This window comes from Meleagris gallopavo, chromosome Z (assembly GCF_905368555.1).
Source record: "Meleagris gallopavo chromosome Z, MGAL_WU_HG_1.1, whole genome shotgun sequence".
Taxonomy (NCBI): domain Eukaryota; kingdom Metazoa; phylum Chordata; class Aves; order Galliformes; family Phasianidae; genus Meleagris; species Meleagris gallopavo.
The window spans coordinates 10,469,137-10,487,371 of NC_139435.1; the positions used below are offsets into that span (position 1 = coordinate 10,469,137).

Consider the following 18,235-nt stretch of genomic DNA (forward strand, 5'->3'; position numbering starts at 1 on the left):
GCTGCATTACCAGGGAAATACTGGAAATGTAAATATCCGCATGTCTGAAAAATAAGTGAGAGGTGCCGGCTTGTTTGCAAGTGGTGGCATTTTTCCAATATGGATGCCAGAAAAATACTTTAACAGCACCGGGATTTCCTGAATCCTAAGGATGAGGAGTACTTGTTGTTATTAGATACTGCCATGGTCCTTTGGCATGTCATTCACAGAAGAGGACACCCTTATTCCACATAGGGCAGAAAGACAGAGGGCATTACCCCATAGCACTGCACGGAGGGGGATAGCTATCCAGCATCATTTCCACCTCATAGTGCTACCAAGCATTAGGGGATAGCTGCCCAGACCATGCTTCTTTTCAGGTACGGATGGCTAAGCAACCAAATTTTTGAATTCATTTCAGCAGGAGATCATAGAATCACAGAACCTTTTGAATTAGAAGGAATCCTTAAAGGTCATGTAGTCCAACTACCATGCAATGAACAGGGACAGAAATAGCTAGATCAGATTGTTCAAAACCTGGTTCAGACTGACCTTCAGGGACAAGGCTTCCACAGCATTTCTCAGCATCCTGTTCTAGTTCTTCCTGTTCTTACTATATATTGCTGTTTTTTTCATTTTATTTTATTGAATCAATATCATCTCCCCTTGTTTATTTTGAAACCATTTCCCCTTGTCCTGTCACAACAGACCCTGCTGAAGAGTCTGTCCCTGTCTTTCTTACAGCCCTCCTTTAGATACAGACAGACAGCTGGCTGTCAGGGCACACTGCTGGCTCATGCCCAGCTGCCATCCACCGGCACCCCCAGGTCCTTTCCAACAGGGCTGTGCTCTACCCCTACATCCCCGGCTCATACTGGCAGCGGGGGTTGCCACGACCCGGGTGCGATGCCTCGCGCTTGGATTTGTTGAACCTCAGCAGGTTCACCTGGGCGCACTGCTCAGCCTGTCTAGGACCCTCTGGATGGTATCCCATACCTTGGGCATGTCAACCACACCACACAGCTTGATGTCATCATCAAACTGCTGGGAGTGCACATGATCCCTGTCCATGACTGTCCATGTCATTGATGGAGATGTTAAAGTCAGTCCCAGTACAGACCCTTGATAGGCATCACTCATCACTGATCTCTGTTCAGACACTGAGCTGCTGACCACCATTGTCTTGTACTCCTGGTACAATCTTGCTACCAGTTCCTCAGTTCCTCATCCACTGAACAGTCCACCCGTGATAGCTACTACACCTTTGCCATGAATGCGCCATTTGCCATTTATAACACAAATGTTCAGTCACAGCGTATCACGGCATGTTATGTGTTTATATGTGGCACCACAGGACTACCAACAATGCATGTAATCATAGAATCACAGAATTGTAGGGGTTGGAAAAGGCCTCTGGATCATCGAGTCCAACCCCTCTGCCAAAGCAGGGTCCCTACAGCAGGCTGAAAAGGTAAGCATCCAGATAGGTCTTGAATATCTCCAGAAAGGAGGCTCCACCACTTCTCTGGGCAGCCTGTTCCAGGGCTCGGTCACCCTTTCCATAATGAAATTCTACCACATGTACTTTGTATGTTCAAGTTATAGGCCATTACTCCTTGTCCTAGTGCTACACATCAAGAAGAGTCTCACGTCATTCATTTGCCTCTCACCTCCTTTTTGATATTTAGTCCTTTATCATATTTGTGGCTCTCTGCTGGACTCTCTCTGGGTGACTCCTGTCTTTTTTGTACTGGAGAGACTTGTTTACAGAACTGGATACAGTAGTCCAGGTGAGGCCTGTCCAGGGCAGAGTAGATGGGGAGGATCACCTCCCTCGACTTGCTAGCTACACTTCCTTTAATACACCCCAGGATGCCACTGGCCTTCTTGGCCACGAGGGCACATTGCTGGGTCATGGCCAACCTGCTGTCCACCAGGACCCCCAGGTCCCTCTCTGCAGAGCTCCTCTCCAGCAAGTCAGCCCCCAATCTGTACTGATGCATGTAGTTATTCCTTCCCAATTGCAAGACTCTGCTTGCCCTTGTTAAACCTCATCTGGTTTCCTACTGCCCAGCTCTCCAGTCTATCCACATCTCACTGACTAGCAGCACAGACTTCAGGTGTGTCAGTTACTCCTCCCTTTGTATCATTGGCGTACTTGCTGAGATAGACACTATTCTCTCATCAAAGTTATCAGTGAAGATGTTGAACAAGACCAGACCCAATACTGACCCCTGGGGAACACTGCAAGTCACAAACAGACTCTGCACCACTGACGACCACCTTCTGAGCTCTGCCATTCAGCCAGTTCTTAAACTGCCTCACTGTCCACTCATCAATCCCACACTTTCTCAGCTTCATTATCAGAATGTCATGGGAGACAGTATCAAAAGTGTTACTGAAATCAAGATAGATAACATCAACTGCTCTCCTCCCATTTAACCAGCCGGTGATGCCATAGAAGGTTGCAATGTTGGTCAAGCATGATTTCCCCTTGGTGAATCCATGCTGACTACTCCCGATAACCTTTTCCTTCAATTGCTTATAGACGGCATCCATAACAAGCTGTTCCATCACCTTTCCAAGGACAAAGGTGAGATGGACTGGCCTGTTTCCTGGATCCTTCCTCTTGCCCTTTTTGAAGACTGGAGTGACATAATGCATCTCTCAGTTTAAAAACTGAGTTACAGTATATATGCAAAAGAAAATGCACAGGATTTAAGAAATGGATTCTCTGAGGTCTGTCTGAAAGTTGCATAGAGAAGAAAATGCTCGTACTGCTGATTTAGTATTTATGAAGTTGGAATATGCTATATTAATAATCAAAACTACAGCAGATATTATGCTGTTGTAATGGAGCTACAATGCATAAATGTATATTTTGCAGCTGCTCCATTAGCTAAAACTCACTGGGATGTGTTGCCACTACGTTGCGGTACCATTTCATGGCTTCGGACAGTATCAGGCACATATCACTGAGAGGCACACCAACATGCAAGTTTAAGATAATCAGGTTCATTCTGTTCCTTGGAATCCTGTGCTTTCCTGGACTGCTTTCTGAAACACACTGTTTGAATCTGAACTAATACACTATGCAGAATGTAATGTATTCTATATTGTAAATCTGTATTTTAAAAGATGCTGAAGTACTACTTTTGTGAAGATTTTTACCTTCTTGAAAAGGCAAATAAGCATAAAAAAATAACAAGTATTTGCATAAACTTAAATGAATTTCTGGTCATCACACACCACCACATAAATTTCCTTTCTCCTTAACAACCCAAATAATTCTGCCAGTGTCATCCTGTGTAGCCACACAAGCAGACTGTCCTGTACATATATTAGATGGTAAAAAAGTTACTCTAAGGAAAATTTCCTTCCCACCACATCAAGAAATTCAAAGAAAGCCATACATACAGTACCATAATCCTGAAAAGTAAGCTTCATGGAAAAATATTTTCATATCTGCATGGAAAAATATATGTGTAATCTGTGAATAAAATTGAAGTGAAGAAAGTGGGTACTTTATATGTGTTCATTTAAGAGAAGGAAACAGGTTATCACTGATGTAATCCCTGTCCCATCTCCACTAGTCCAGGCTGCAGCATCACTCCTGCTGTCTTTCTCAAGCTTTATTCAGTTACTGCCATACTCACCTCTATTGGGGCTATTTATGAAATGCATTCATTGGTGTTCTCATAGATTTGCGTGGTTTTCAGCAGACTTATTTTTCTCACTGACTATATTTTCAAGGGTATTGTGCTTCCCCACAGCTATCAGAACAAAAGAACTGCAGCTTAAATGATTTACTTATGGCCATATAAAACATCACATCAGTGGTCAGGCTTTGTACTCACACCTATCAATAACTTTTGTTTATCGTCAGGAGACATGACAGCTTTGGAAGTGAAAATGTTTAAAGCTATTCACACTGTAAGAGTGAATAACCTCCAGAAAAAGGTTTGCAGATCTGGTTAAACATGAGGCTGTGAATTGCAGGAAAATTTTGGAAAAGAGATGTGAGGTGGGAAAATTAATGGCAACTAGCAAGAAAGTACCACAGACAAAACTCTTTCCTGACTGACAGCCCTTTCTAGTGCAGGCATCCAACACAGACCCTTATAGGCACTGAAGAATTACATCTCCAGCTACGTCCTCTGGCAGCTCTGTTAGTGAATGAAGCACAGGGAGAGAAGCTCTTGGAGCAACAGTAATGCAGAGGTGGCTATAATACATTGTTCTACTTCTGCTTCTACATCTCCGCAAATGATTGCCTTGTTTAGCTTTTCATTCTGAAACAAGAGAACTTTGCTTTCACCTTACATTAGTAATGTTATAAAAGCTACTTATGTGATAGCAAATCTGATTGCAAAAAAAAATCAAAACCGTTTACTGATGGTGACTTTGTTAAGTGATGTATGGAAAACACAACAGATATAATGTGTCCTGATTAAAAAAAAAAAAAGGATTTTTCTGTTATTGGTTTATTTCACCAGACTTCATGAAACACTGCCAATTCCAGGAGTATGAATGCAGATCATGGGGACATCATTTACTTTTCTGAAGGAAGGTGGTTAAGTCAAGGTAAAATGCTGAAAAAACTTTGCAAAGTGATATCAAGTCCTTTATGAAATCAAAAGGAAAATTTGTGCCAGAATGTGAAGATGAAAAATGGCTCACAGATTTAGCATTTTTGGTGGATTTGAATGCTCATTTAAATGCATTAAACATGCATCTTCAGGGTGAAAATTGTCTTATCTGTGCTGTGTTTCAGAAAGTAACAGCTTTTGAAATGAAACTTCCATTATGGCAAGCTTAAGTTATGGCAAATAATTTCATACATTTTGATGCCTTGGCTAAACACAGTCCTGTGAACAGTAAAAAATATGCAGCCTTGCTTTCTGTTCAAATAAAGGAATTTGAGAATAGGTTTCAAGATTTAAAAAAAAAATCATGTTTTGTATATTTGCAATTCCATTTTCATTCAACCTAATTACATTACTTGCAAATTTTCACATGGAATGTTTAGAGTTGCAATCAGATCTTCAACTCAAATTAAAAATTGATCGTGTCCCTTTACCAGATTTTCACAAGCCATATCTTACCAGAGAATAATATCCTGTTCTTCACAGTCACTCCTTATTCATGTCACCCCTTTTTGGCAGTACGTACATTTTGTGAACAACTTTTGTCAAGGATGAAGCACAGAAAGAATAATATTTCATCAAAAATCTCTGATGAACACCTTGAGAGCTCAATAAGAATGGCAACCACTGCCATTGAACCAGCCTGCTGCATTTGTTTCACAAAAACAAGGTCAAATATCCCACCAGTTTTACATTTTTGTTGCTCAGTTTCTAATGTTTTTATTTAAAAAAAAAAAATTAAAAAAATAAGATTTGTTACTTATATACATTACATTTATTATATGTTTTAAATGGGACCAGGGGAATTCCTGTTTGTTCAGTGTGGCCCAGGCAAGCCAAAAGGTTGGACAGCCATGGATTACCTGATTGAGTCAAGTGGGTCAAATACATTAGATCAGTCGTATGTAACGTCCATAGACTAAAAGATGTAGAGGACCACAATTTTCCCATTCAAAGTATTTGACCCATTTTCACAAGAGGATTGTTTGGTTTTGGTTTGATTTGTTGTTTGTTGTGTTCTTTTTTAATCAAAATCTGAATTGTTTGAATGGGAAAAAAAAAAAAAAAAAGTCTCCTAAAACTATCCATACAAATGCTAGCTGGCTAAAAGAACAATGTATATAACCTTTAACTCTCAGCTACAAGGAAAGATTTTAAGCTTACTATAAGTTCGAATTAAACATGAAGAAACAGTACTATAAAAAAATTCTCCTGGGCAGGTAAAACCTGCATGGCTTCTGTGAAATATATTTATGTTCTTTTAGCAAATCTATTTCACTTTTCATTAAGTGTCAACTACATTGTTATTTTGTCAACTTGCTGTTATTTTGCAGATAAACTTGGTAGCTTCACTATAAAAAATGTACAAGTTCTTCACTTTGAACTATTCATCCACTCACAGTGTTGTTGGATTAGGATGAGTGGACGTTTTTTTAATTTCTGCTTTTTTTCCCCTCTCGACTTTCTTAAAGTTTGAAGCACTATGTGGCATTTCCATATCAAAGAGTCTCTTTCCACCTTTTCTTCCTGCAGATGTTGCACAAAGCAGAGTGCAGCACAAAGTGCAGACAGGGATCTCAGGGGGCTGTACGCACAGCCACCTTCCTTTGAGGATGCATTGGGGGCTCGTACGTATAAATGTGTAGAAGAAAAGTTAAAATGCCTGTAAACTTCCTGGAGAGGAGAATGCAGACCACTGAAGGCTATCTTCACTTTCCATTCTCATCTCCTTCCTCTTTGCACAAGAGCTCATTCATTTTCTCCACTCCATATAATTCACAATCAAAACAACACAACTGCACACATGAGGTATGAACAATGTTAATAATGCTAACAGTGTTATATCCCACATTCCTCAGAACTTTCTAAACTGTGATTTTTCTTACAATCTTCACTTTATGTCATTGTTTTAAGATGCGATTTAAGTATTAACAGAAAAAACAGTTATGAAATGAGTTCCTCAAAAGGTCAGTAAACTGTCAGTGACAGTTACCATAAATGGAGAGATGAATAAATAAATGAAATCATAATTAATAATATTAATCAAGCATGTAAAAGAAAACAAAAGTTCAACCACAGACTAAATAAAGGAAAGACTGAGGAGTGACTCAGCTAGTAAGAATCGAAAGGACACTAAGACCAAGGAAATCAATATGGTTTTCTAAAAAGTGGTTTTAGAAAATCCCATTGTGCTCGGGCTAGATGTAATCAAGGATACAGTTTTTATGTCAGCACCAGCTTCTCATATGACCAATATCCAACCTTTCTGGGCTGCATTAACATTTCAGCAAAGCTAAATGACACAGGGCTCACATCACATGTCCTGAAAGCATGGAGCTGGCTGCGGGCAGGTAACAGGCTCTGGGGCTGGGAGGAGCATGCTGAGAGACCTGATGAGCTTTGTTGAACGTACAGCAATTCAGGCTTCCCAGCACTCTGCCAGTCTCCTGATCATCCTCATCTGCCTGGGAGCTGGGTGTGAATTGTTCAGGATTCAGATGAAGTTCCACTACCAGAGGTCCATCTCCTATCTTCCGGGATGGGAGGAAGCAACATTCCTATAAACTTTCTGCTAACAACACTGTTGATCTGGTATGCTTTGCGAACAATTGTATAGTTTGCACTGCTGAAATACAGTTCACTGGTTGCTAGAAATGTCATCTTGGGCACCACAGTATTGCTACTCTAGTGTCTGATTTACTACAGGAACTTGACTGCTAATCTGTAAAACTAAAAAGCAACAGCTTACTCAATACAGTAAGCGAACTGCCTCCCCTGCTCTAATTCTCATTCTATTTGCTGAAGAAAGTTAGGCAACTATCTAGAAAAGTTTAGTGGCACAAAGTACGCTAGCCAATTCTATATCCATTCTCTCCTCTTACAGGTAAAATTTTGGTTGTGAATAAACCTTTAAAAACTAAGTCAGGAGTCTAACAATGTGAGATCAAAGATTCACATTTTATACAAAAAAAAACTGCTCTAAAACAAGAAACAAAGGACATGAATTTAAAACAGAACAGGTAAGCAAGTCAGCTTTTCTCAGCAACACTTCTGAAACAAAGCTAAATCATATAAATGCCTTCTCAGTATTGAATTATGTTGACATGAGAACTTCCCAATGTTGACAAGATTTAAGACCCAACCAAAAAAAACCAAAAAATAAAAAACAAAAAAACACCAGCATAGAGAGAGAAAAGCTGCATCTTTGCAAGCTTTAAATTCAGCAATGCTGCTATAAAAAATATGATGTGTCAAATAGTGGAATCATATCACGCTAATGCAGAATGAAGCTAAAAGCTGTGTTGACATATGCACTTAATTAGAAACAGCTGGCAAGTGTCTCTGCCACTCAGTACCACTCACAGTGGAAGGATGGAAGGATGGAATGACAAATGTTCTGGATCACTGGCATCAGGAAACATACAGCGAACAATGTCATGGGAAACAGCTACGTCTACAGCTGCCTACACTTTGCAAGAAAGATGTTCCTTTGGACTGAATGTTCTCATTTCTTCTCCTCAGGGATTAAAGCCAAATCAACAATACGACAAAGAATTACAGCTCCATAGGGAGCTGCTCTAGGAATGGTTTGAACTTTCCATCCTCATTTCACCTCTTATTTTGCTGATAACATCAGTGCCATGGATTAGAAGAACAGGTGACTTCTATGAATTTAATCTAGCGCTTTGTAAAATGACACCTTAAAACAATTTATCTTGTAGTACTGTTCATTCTATTTTCATTTGATGAAAAACCAAGTATCTTCTAAAAAAGAATACATCTCACTGTAAAACAAATCTGTAGATTAAGAATTCCCAGTAATGTATGTCGATATTATAACGTCTGTTACTAAAAATTTAAGAATTGCTAACCTCAGTTAAAGAAAACTGGGGAAACTATTACGATGCAAACAAAAATTTAAACACATAGGCTTTATTAATATCTTTTTTCATGTTTGTATGTATTGGTACTAGAATTCATTTGTATGAAACAAAAACAAGTACCTAAAAGTAACATCTTGAAGAAATCTTTCCATTGCCAGTGCTGACCTGTTTTCCAGTGAGGTTAACAGAACATTATCCAGAAGCTCTTGAATAAGATTGCCAATATTTCTATTACCATTCCAAAAATTCCATTCACATTGCAGTGAAGGAAAAAAACTGCTTAAATGTAGGTGATCAGGGTGTCATTAACCCCCTTCTACCAGGAATGAAAGTAAGGCACAAGAATCTTATTATTCCAGTATTTCCTAAGCCTGCATGATGCAGGAGAGCACGTTCAGGCACAGCAGCATTGAGGAGTGAAAGAAAGGGCTGAAACTCTGGAAGGAAAACTGCTTTATAAAAGTTCTTGGACATACAGACAGGACAGTTATGAACCAGCAGGAAACTGGCAGCATGGGTCTCTGGTATGCCCATTCTCTTTCTAAGTTACCAATGTGATCCCCAGTACTCACTGCAGGCTCTCCTAAAGCCCCACTTCAAAAGCTGGTGAGAAGATGAGAATTGTGGGCAGAGAACATCACTGCAAGGACAGGTGCTACAAAATGTAAAACAATGCTGGAGGAAACAAAGAATGGGGAAGGACTACTCAGGGTTGTGCTCCAAGGACCAGAGCAGTGAGAGTGACTCAGGTGGCAGGCTTTCTCTCAGTATGGGGCAGGACAGGAGAGCACAGTGGTCTTGCAGCCAGCCAGCAGAGCGATGCAGTAGGCAGCTGAAAACTGCCTTCCACTTCCTGGGCTCCAGCAAGCTCATGTGCCCAGAGGCAGACTGGATGCTGCTCCACAAGTCCTGAGGAGAATAATTTCTCTAGGCAGCTTGTCCACTCACAAATATTTAAATTCATAGTACAAAGTAAACCTATAAATGGTGCACATTAGAAGTTCTTTTTTAGAAGTCTCTTACTGAACATAACCACGGTTGATTCAGGGATTTTAAGTAAATCAGCGTTCTTCCCTGCGCAAATATTTCATTTCAGAAATGTTGTGCAATTCCCCTTTCGTCAGAGACTGAATCATGCACAGTACAGATATTTCTCAAAAATCCTAAAATGAAGAAATATTTTGTTCTGTTCCCCAGAAGAACTATGACCAAAGGAGAGAGGTAAATCAGCATAGCGCTCTCCTTCGATCCATAACACATGCTTCTTTCCACTCTGGCCTTCCCTCCAGCCAAGACAACAGTTTCCTGGGAGTTGACCAGGGAAAAACAGCTGCAGAGGCTTTCCCTTGAGGGAAATCAAGAAGTCTGTCCTCCTATGTGCAGCCCTGCTCATCTCTCTGCAAACAATTCAAGATTTCCTAGATCCTCTCTGGAGAGAACCGACTGCTCTTCCATATACCCAAGATGCATTTACTTATTCCAGACCTGCAGTAACCGTTTAAGGACTTCCTCCACACAGAGACTCTTCAAAAAATCCCTTCTGTACTGTCACCATCACCACAATAGATATGCCCAGCAGCATTTTGTCTACCTATGTTCCCCTGCACACACAAATCGGAAATGCTGGGGGTCTGAGATCTGAGAGTCACCCCTGGCCCTCCAAAAGCTGGCCTGTATGTCACAGAGACTCCTTTCTGGCTTGTTATCATTTCCCTTCAGCAAACATAGCAAAAAACCAGCCACGTGCATCTCTTGGTGCAAAGATCTATGACAGAGCAGCTGGGAACAGCTGCTACTGCTGCTGAGGATGGAAGTGAGAGGCAAAGGGGCAGCTGCAAGATGCCATCACTCCTGCGTTTACCCAACCTGTTGAGTGGTCCCAAAACGGGATGCAGCCTCCCTGCAGGCTGTGACCTTGCCCTGACTTCTATTTTCAGTCTCTGAAAGAAACTTCCAAGTTAACAGAATCTCAGCAGTTTAATTTGCAACTGTCCATGAAAAGTGTGGATGTTGAGTTCAAACTATTCCATGTCACATCTGTCCTCCTGCTTGGGTTGATCTTTTTGCATTTTTCTATTCCTCTTGCCCTAACTTCCCCAGTTCCATTCTCAGAACAACTTCCACCCAAGAACTCTATAAGATTCCAGCTTTGTCACAGCTCCAAGCCCAAGCCCAAGCACCCAAACTCCTTGTGCTGTTTTTACAGTTTCTGTCCCAGATCTTGGCACACTCTGCTCTGCTTTCTCCATTCTTCTTTGACTTGTGATGGGTCACAGAGATTTCAAAAAATGCTGCTCAGTTAATTCCCCAGGAAGCTCCAGAAATTTGTAACATTCAAGATCTGCAAGCAGACAGATGTATGTGTCAAGTCTTTCTGACTTTGCGAATTAATTATCCCATTCTCTTAGCCAAAAATTAAATTATTGGAAGATTTTTCTGCTGAAGGAAGCATTAACTTAGCTTAACAAGTGGCAGGTTTTGTCAGTTTTATCTGAGACATAAGAGTTGCAATATATAAGGTTTCAGGATACGACTTCCCATTGAAAGCTTAAGATGAAATCTACCAGTTCTGTGAAATAAATCACTTCAAATTACGCACTTCTTCCTACATGCCCTGTCTCTTACACACACTCTAAAAATATTTCGGAACCAAACCAGGTCCTCTAGATTTTATCAAAACTGCAAAAATCAAGAACATGTATGAGCTCTACATCTCCCCAAGACCATGGTAAGGATCCTCCTACAGATATCCTGTTGGGTACCATGAATGAACACTATTTTTACAAAGAGTTCATCTATAGAAAAACTAACAGTTTCTGCGTATTTGATCTGCATTTCTTGGAGTTAAATAAGGAATTTCATATTGTATATTCATATTTCATAATGTATGGAGTTTGCTGAGACAAAGACTGCTCCCAGTCTAAACAGGTTCTGTAAAGAAACAGAAATTTGCAAAGTATCCCTTGTTAATTAATTGTCTTTGCCATGTCATTCTGCATGTCTGAAATTCAGATCAAATTTACTCTTCATTTCTCATTATGCCACTGACTTCAGCAGGTAGACGGCAGTTTTCTCAATTTTAGCTTTTATTAGCAGGAAAAGTAATTTTGCAAGCTTTTCTGCACTTCGGCAATATTGGACTTTAATTTTCTAGATATTTATCTCATTGTTTACTTAACATACAGATTATTTTTAATGGCCTTTTAAAGACATTATATTTCATCTCTCTTTATAACTCGCTTCATTCACTCCTAGTCCAAGATATCAAACTATATGGATAGTCTTACTATGCTAACAGACTGGGAAAAATGAGGCAAGAGGTTAAACTCAGCAGTGATATCTAGCATAGGTCTTGCCTCATTACACTGTAAAATGTAAGGCTTCGGGAAGAAACACACATACTGGAACCTGTTGACTCAATTAAAGTGATTGATTACATGCCCTGAGGAGGAATGAAGACCATGCTCCTGATTAGATCCTGAGAATAGTAAAGGAAGATACACAGGCCAGGAATCCCTTTCAATAGTCAGAATCTTACCATTTTATGGTCACTGTCAAATTAAATGCATGGACACAGATCAGTCTTTGCTACTTGGCAGCAGTGCCAAAAAATACAGACTTATTTCATGTATTAGTACAAATGTGGTTTAATTGTGTAGGATTAGTTCTTGCCATGCACACCTACAGTACTAAGGTGTGGGAGTAAACAAAGGCTCAGCACTTACCTGACAGCAAAATGCAATTTACTTTTTGGACCTACCACCACAGAAACGTTGGCAAGATTTCAAGATGATATATTCATCCATTTTAACTTTCCCAAATCTGCAAATAAGTCAAGAATTCAGCTAAAAATATCTTTTCGAGAGTGGATTTGAGAGAGCTCTCCAGCTGCAACGTGACCGCTATTCCTATTATAAAACACTAAACAGAAATAAATGTTTTCAGGTCCAAACATGAAACAGGTAAAAATTAAAGAACAAAAATTAAAAATTGGTTGTAGACAGATCTTTGGCTTAGCATTTGATGAATTGAAGTAATTCAGCCTAGTCCTCAGTAGTTAAGTAAAAATGTATGAGGATGCATTTACTTAAGTAGATTACTGAAGCACCCATTAAAATATGTGTGCGATTATTTCACTGAGCACTGAAAATGAGATTTTCCTGATCTTATAGCCAATAGTTTTACAACTGTCTCTCAACTGCTTTGAAATCCTGACTCTTATCAAAAGACAGCATGAAAAGAAGAAGAAAATAATCTAGGTCACACTTAACTTTTTTCTACATCTCAGCGTAGCTCTCTGTTAATACAAAAGACAGAACCTCATACCTTTCAAAGCTTACTAAGAGGTATGTCTCCTAATTTTATGTCAGACATAGAACTACCTACTGTACATGGTAGTCTCATCCAAGTACAACACATTATATAATCTTTTAGCAAAACACACAGATAGGAGTGGGAATAAAAAAGAAAAATGGAAATACTGTAAAAATGAAGTATTTGGAATATCAACTGTAATTTATAAACAAACCTTTATCAAATATGTGTGTTCCCCATGTAAATTGCCAGGCTTTGTTTCAGCACTGTTCTTCCAAGTTTTATTTAGCTCCTGGACATAAACACAACCATTAATCTATTTCAATCTTTTATTTCCTTCTTTTTTTTCAAAATAGTTTCAGTTTTTCAAAATAGTGTATCAGGACCAGAGAGAAGTTTTACAGCTTGAAAAGCAAGAAGGGAATCAATCTTCTCCAAAAACTCCAAAACCCTGCTAGCATACCGGTGTCCTTGGCTTTTAGCAAGTCAAAGATGAAACTCCAGTTTGGTATTTGTATTAGCTAATTTGTGTGTGATTACCATTCCTGGAAATTTTTCAGTGCTCTTCTGCAAGATCTCAGTAATTAAGCTATGTTCACACAGAAGAAAACAGAAACCACTCCGGCATGCTGTATGTTTAAATTGCTACCCACAACAGATTGGTGGTACCAGTCCCTTTTTAGAATGCAGAAAAATCAGCCTGCACTGAGAGCTCCATGAGACTACGTTTAGCTTAGTTGCACCCCAGAGCTTTGCCTATGCAGTAGCACTTGCATCTCCATTCACTTCTAAACAAGAGAAGTTCAGCTCTGCCTTCTGTTTTCTGGTGTCCTCCTTCCGTTTCAACAATTAAGAGGAAAATAGTGCTTTTTCCAGACATCACTCAAAACTGTCACACCTTACTTCTATTACGAAGGAACTTTAAGGACATGAGCCATTACAGAGAAGCAAAGATTAAAGCTCGAAAGACTCAAACTTACTCCTTTGCTCAATGTCCACTCTTCAAACATTCAAATCAAAAAGGAAATTCTTTCCTAAAGTACTGTAGCTCACTGTATCTTTCTGACAGCACTGTATGAGATGAGATCTGAAGGCAAGGTGTGACAGTAGACAGCGGTGGGTGACCAGCAACAAGTCAGTGAAATTCTGCATGCCATTTTCCCAATCTCTCTGATCTTCATGGACCTCTCTAAAGATCTTCATGCTGGAGCCATGTCACAGACACAGAGGCCAGGTACTCATGAATGCACCAACCATCAGTAACTGAACATGTCTGGTTCAGCAGCTTGTTATACGCAGAAAATAATCATAACAGTTAATACAGAATTCCAATTTTGAAACATACAAAAAAACAACCCCAAACAACAACAACAAAAAAAAACAACCTAACAAAACAACACTCTCAGTTTTAAATGTTCCACAGGTACTTTAAGAAATGTGATGTACCAAAAGTAAATTAATTCATAATGTCTGTGTTGTGCAAGAGAAATGGCTACACACAGAATAGGTCTTTGAAGCTGTATTCACACCATGCCTTTTAATTAATTTGGTTTAAATATAGATTACTAGGGGAAGAAGAAAAGAACAGTCTGCAATTAATCTTGAAAAGAACAGTTGTTATTTCAAGGTTTGATAAGTTATAGCTGCATATGCTATAACTCTTCCTATTTCTGGGCTTATACAACAGAGTATATCTGGGCTTTCTCTGGACCAGCTGTTGTTTTTTCCATTGCATTTCTCTGTAATATTTTAAATATATCAATTCCACTAGTGTTGCCAAAGGAAAAAGCACGTGCTAGCACTTCGAGAAGCCTTCCTGTCTTTGGGTGAGGGCAAGTTGCTTGTATTTCAGATGACGTTTCAACCTTCAAATCCTCATGCTCAACTCACTTGCTACTATAGCAGCAAAGACAGCAGAAACATAGCTATGTCTGAACCACACGCTATTTTCAGTGTCTTCTATTCTTAGAAGCAGATGATTTTCACAACTCTTTGAAAGACCATCATAGAGGCTCCCCTTGACATGCACGTTTTCAGGCCTTCCCAAAACCAGAAGCCTTCACAGATCAGCAGTCAAAACAACAGAGCAGGAGCAGGCTGTGTCCCAGCTACTCAGTTCCATGACTACAGAGAACTTACTAAGGCATTTGTAGAAGCCGAACAGCACAAATGAAACCAGACATGTCAGAAGAGGCATCTCTGCATACGGGAGGTAAGGACTCCTGCCACCGGGCAGCCCACAGAAGTAACCCTGTTACCATATCATCCTGGGGCAACCTCTGACATTCTGAATTCCTCATGAGTGCTGTGGCCCAAGCCAGTGTGTTCCAGCCTCTTGCCAGAGTTTTGAGCACGATTTTTTTATTTGATTCATGTTCCCTATCAAGCACTGGTTATCAGTGGAATTATTACCTCTTGGATGTCGTGATTCTGTTAATTTTCTTTTATTTTTATCATGCACTGGATGGACATAGACCAGGGACACCAGCTATAGTTAATGACTCCTTGTGGTTGATTGCCTGTAGAAAATTATGCTACAATCATTCAGAGAGAGGAGTTACTGTGGTTTCCATAGACAAATAAAAAGATGTTTGCAAATATTTGGTTAGAACTGGGTTTGAGCACTGAAATTTGCTCTCTACTGGAAAGAAAATCAAGCAAAACCTTGTTAACAGATTCAACCTTTATTATTCTGTAAATGACAATCTCAGTTTTCATTTGCAGAAACACCCTGGCTCTTCTCTGTGGTAGTCTTGAGATTTTTAAGGTATGTAGGGGCATGAGACCAGAAAGAGAAAAATGTAGGTGTGTTTGCTTGTAAAACATCCAGTTCAAATACATTATAAAATGATTAATAATAGCCTAAGGAGAGAAAATTATATTAAAAAAGAAGAAGCTGGGGAAGAGGCTGTTGAGTAATCCCTTCTCTAAACATAAAGTGGTATCTGCTTTAAAATTTTTAGCTGCCTGGCAGTATTACTGGCTCTGCAGGAATCCCCTTCTTTGACTGCACTTTCTTTTCATTATCAGCCTACTAGATAAAATTTAGTACTTCTCTTACCCATCCACTCCTTAGAATAGCACCTGACTGCCAGAATTACTTCATAGAATCATCATAGAATCATTAACCAATGGATGCAACTGAGACCCTGAAAATACTGTAAGATAGATAGTGGCTCACAGAATATTTTACCTGGAGAATGTCAGACAAATATTATATAAAATGTCAGGAATAATCCCTCGCTAGAGCTTCTGCAGTGGGCTGTCGGAAGACTTTGATCCACACCCAAATCTCCACAGAGCTGAGGGAAATGTAGACTTGAGGATCAACTGACAGCAGTGAGATTCAGAATGGAAAGAATTTGATTCAGCTGGTTTTAGTCACCAGGCAAGCAAGAAACTTGTTTCTAATTCTAACTTTGACAGACTCAAATCAATGGTGTACTTTGCATTTAAGAGGTATTTAAAATGCAAAAAATCCATTTATCTGCAGATTTAACTCAAATACTATTATGTAGCTGAGCAAAACATTAGACAAGACCATTTAAAAATACATATAAAATTACTGTTTTTGAAGATGTGAACAAAGGATTCACTGTCTGAGAGTGTTCACTGAAAATAATTGCAACAGCTTAGAGAAGACTTTCTCTAACCTAACAGACTAACTTATGTGTACAGAGGCTTCACCATTAAATGTTTCAAAAGAATAAGAATACATCTTTTTCAGCTTAGCTACTTGATTGTGAATTGTTTGAAGTAAATTTGAATATTTGCAAAAGAAAAGCAGAAAGACAGTACAGAAGAGATTATGGCAATGGTCAGTATTCTCTTTTATGTTCTTTTAGGCAGAACCTGGGCATGCAACAGATGGTTTCACAGAATCTTTGGTATAGTAGTTAAGGAAGAAAATCAAAACTTCTGCTTTTCTTCTCTTGCAAATATTCAAACACTTCTGCCTTCAAAAGACAGAATTTAGGGTTTGGTCTAAAAAAACCAACTGAAATAGTGATGACAGGAGAATCTTACAACTTCCTAAGTTATGCAATACCTTTGACTGCTGTTAATCATAAAATTAAAACTTATGAGAGGAGTGTGATGATCTTTAACTATAATTCATTACAGAACCTTGGAATCATGGAACAGGTTGGGTAGAAAGAGGCCTTATATTGCACCCAGCCCCAGCCCCTACTGTGTGCTGGTTGCTCCTCAGCAGCTCAGGCTGCCCAGGGCTCCATCCAACCCAATCTTCAGAACTTCCAGGGATGGAGCACTCACAGCTCTCTAGGTAGCCTATGGCAGTGCCTCACTGCCCTTTGAGTAAAGAATTTCCCCCTAACGTCTGACCTATATCTGCCCCCTTTACATTTAAAACCATTATCCCTTGTCTTATCACTATCTGTTCATGTAAAAAGTCAGACTGTCTCCTGTTTGTAAGCTCCCTGTAAGTACTGGAAGGCTGCAATGAATTCTCCCCAGAGCCTTCTCCTCTCCAGGCTTAACAAGCCCAGCTTCCTCAGCCTGTCTTCATAGCAGAGAACTCTCTCCAGTAACACAAAACATATCCAAATTCAAGCAGATTTTCGGAGAATGCACTGAAGAACACCAGATCCAAACAAGGAGTGAATAAACTGTAAAGACGCTGTGTTTCACACAGAATAACCTAGCGTCCAAACAATGTGATTGTCTTGCAGTTTAAGTGGGTCACATACAACAGGAGACTACCCAGAGGCTCATTAGGGACATGCAGACTTTGAAGAAACTAATTGTGAATGCTGAACTCGTATCAGTTCATTAGCCCCATAGCACATGTCCAGCACTTCTCAGAAGAATTAGAAATCTGCGATCTGCTCAGAAATAATAAGGTAATTGTAGTTTCTTATTAGAAAGTTCACAGAAAGTTCAGTATGACTGTGAAATTTGGCACTAAAAGCTGAGCAGCTTTGCCAATAGAGCTCTATTAATGAGACAAGGGTTCTGAGCAAGTTTTCAAACTCCTGTATTAAAAACTTTTCCCAAATGCAGCCTTCTGTGTGTTTTGTTTCATTTTGCTTTGTTTTACAGCAACTCTGGAAATAAAATATAATATTGTTCAAGGCTAATATTCTTCTGTAAAGGAGAGAGGGATGGCATATGAATGTTACAATTTAATTTTTAAGCTTGTTAAGGCTCTCCAAATCAATACTGCAACAGCTTAACATTTACATTAAAAACTCTTTTTTTTTATCAAATCAATATCAACTCACTAAAAGTGAAATAACGTCACACAGTTTGACAAGGAAAGCTGTAAGCACAGATCAAGAGCAGAGTATATTCATCTACCAAAGAACATGGTTAAAAATGTTGAACCTAAGTTCAGTCTGCAACCAGACTCTCTTTAATTGAACGAGTGGTTAAGCAGACTCTTTCAGTGAA

At 39.4% G+C, this 18,235-nt stretch overlaps 1 protein-coding gene across 5 annotated transcripts in view; it reads right to left on the reverse strand.

Moving 5' to 3' along the window:
• ADAMTS12 (ADAM metallopeptidase with thrombospondin type 1 motif 12) overlaps positions 1-18,235 on the reverse strand; it is a 175,755-nt gene that overhangs the window by 81,488 nt on the left and 76,032 nt on the right. The window lies entirely within an intron of this gene.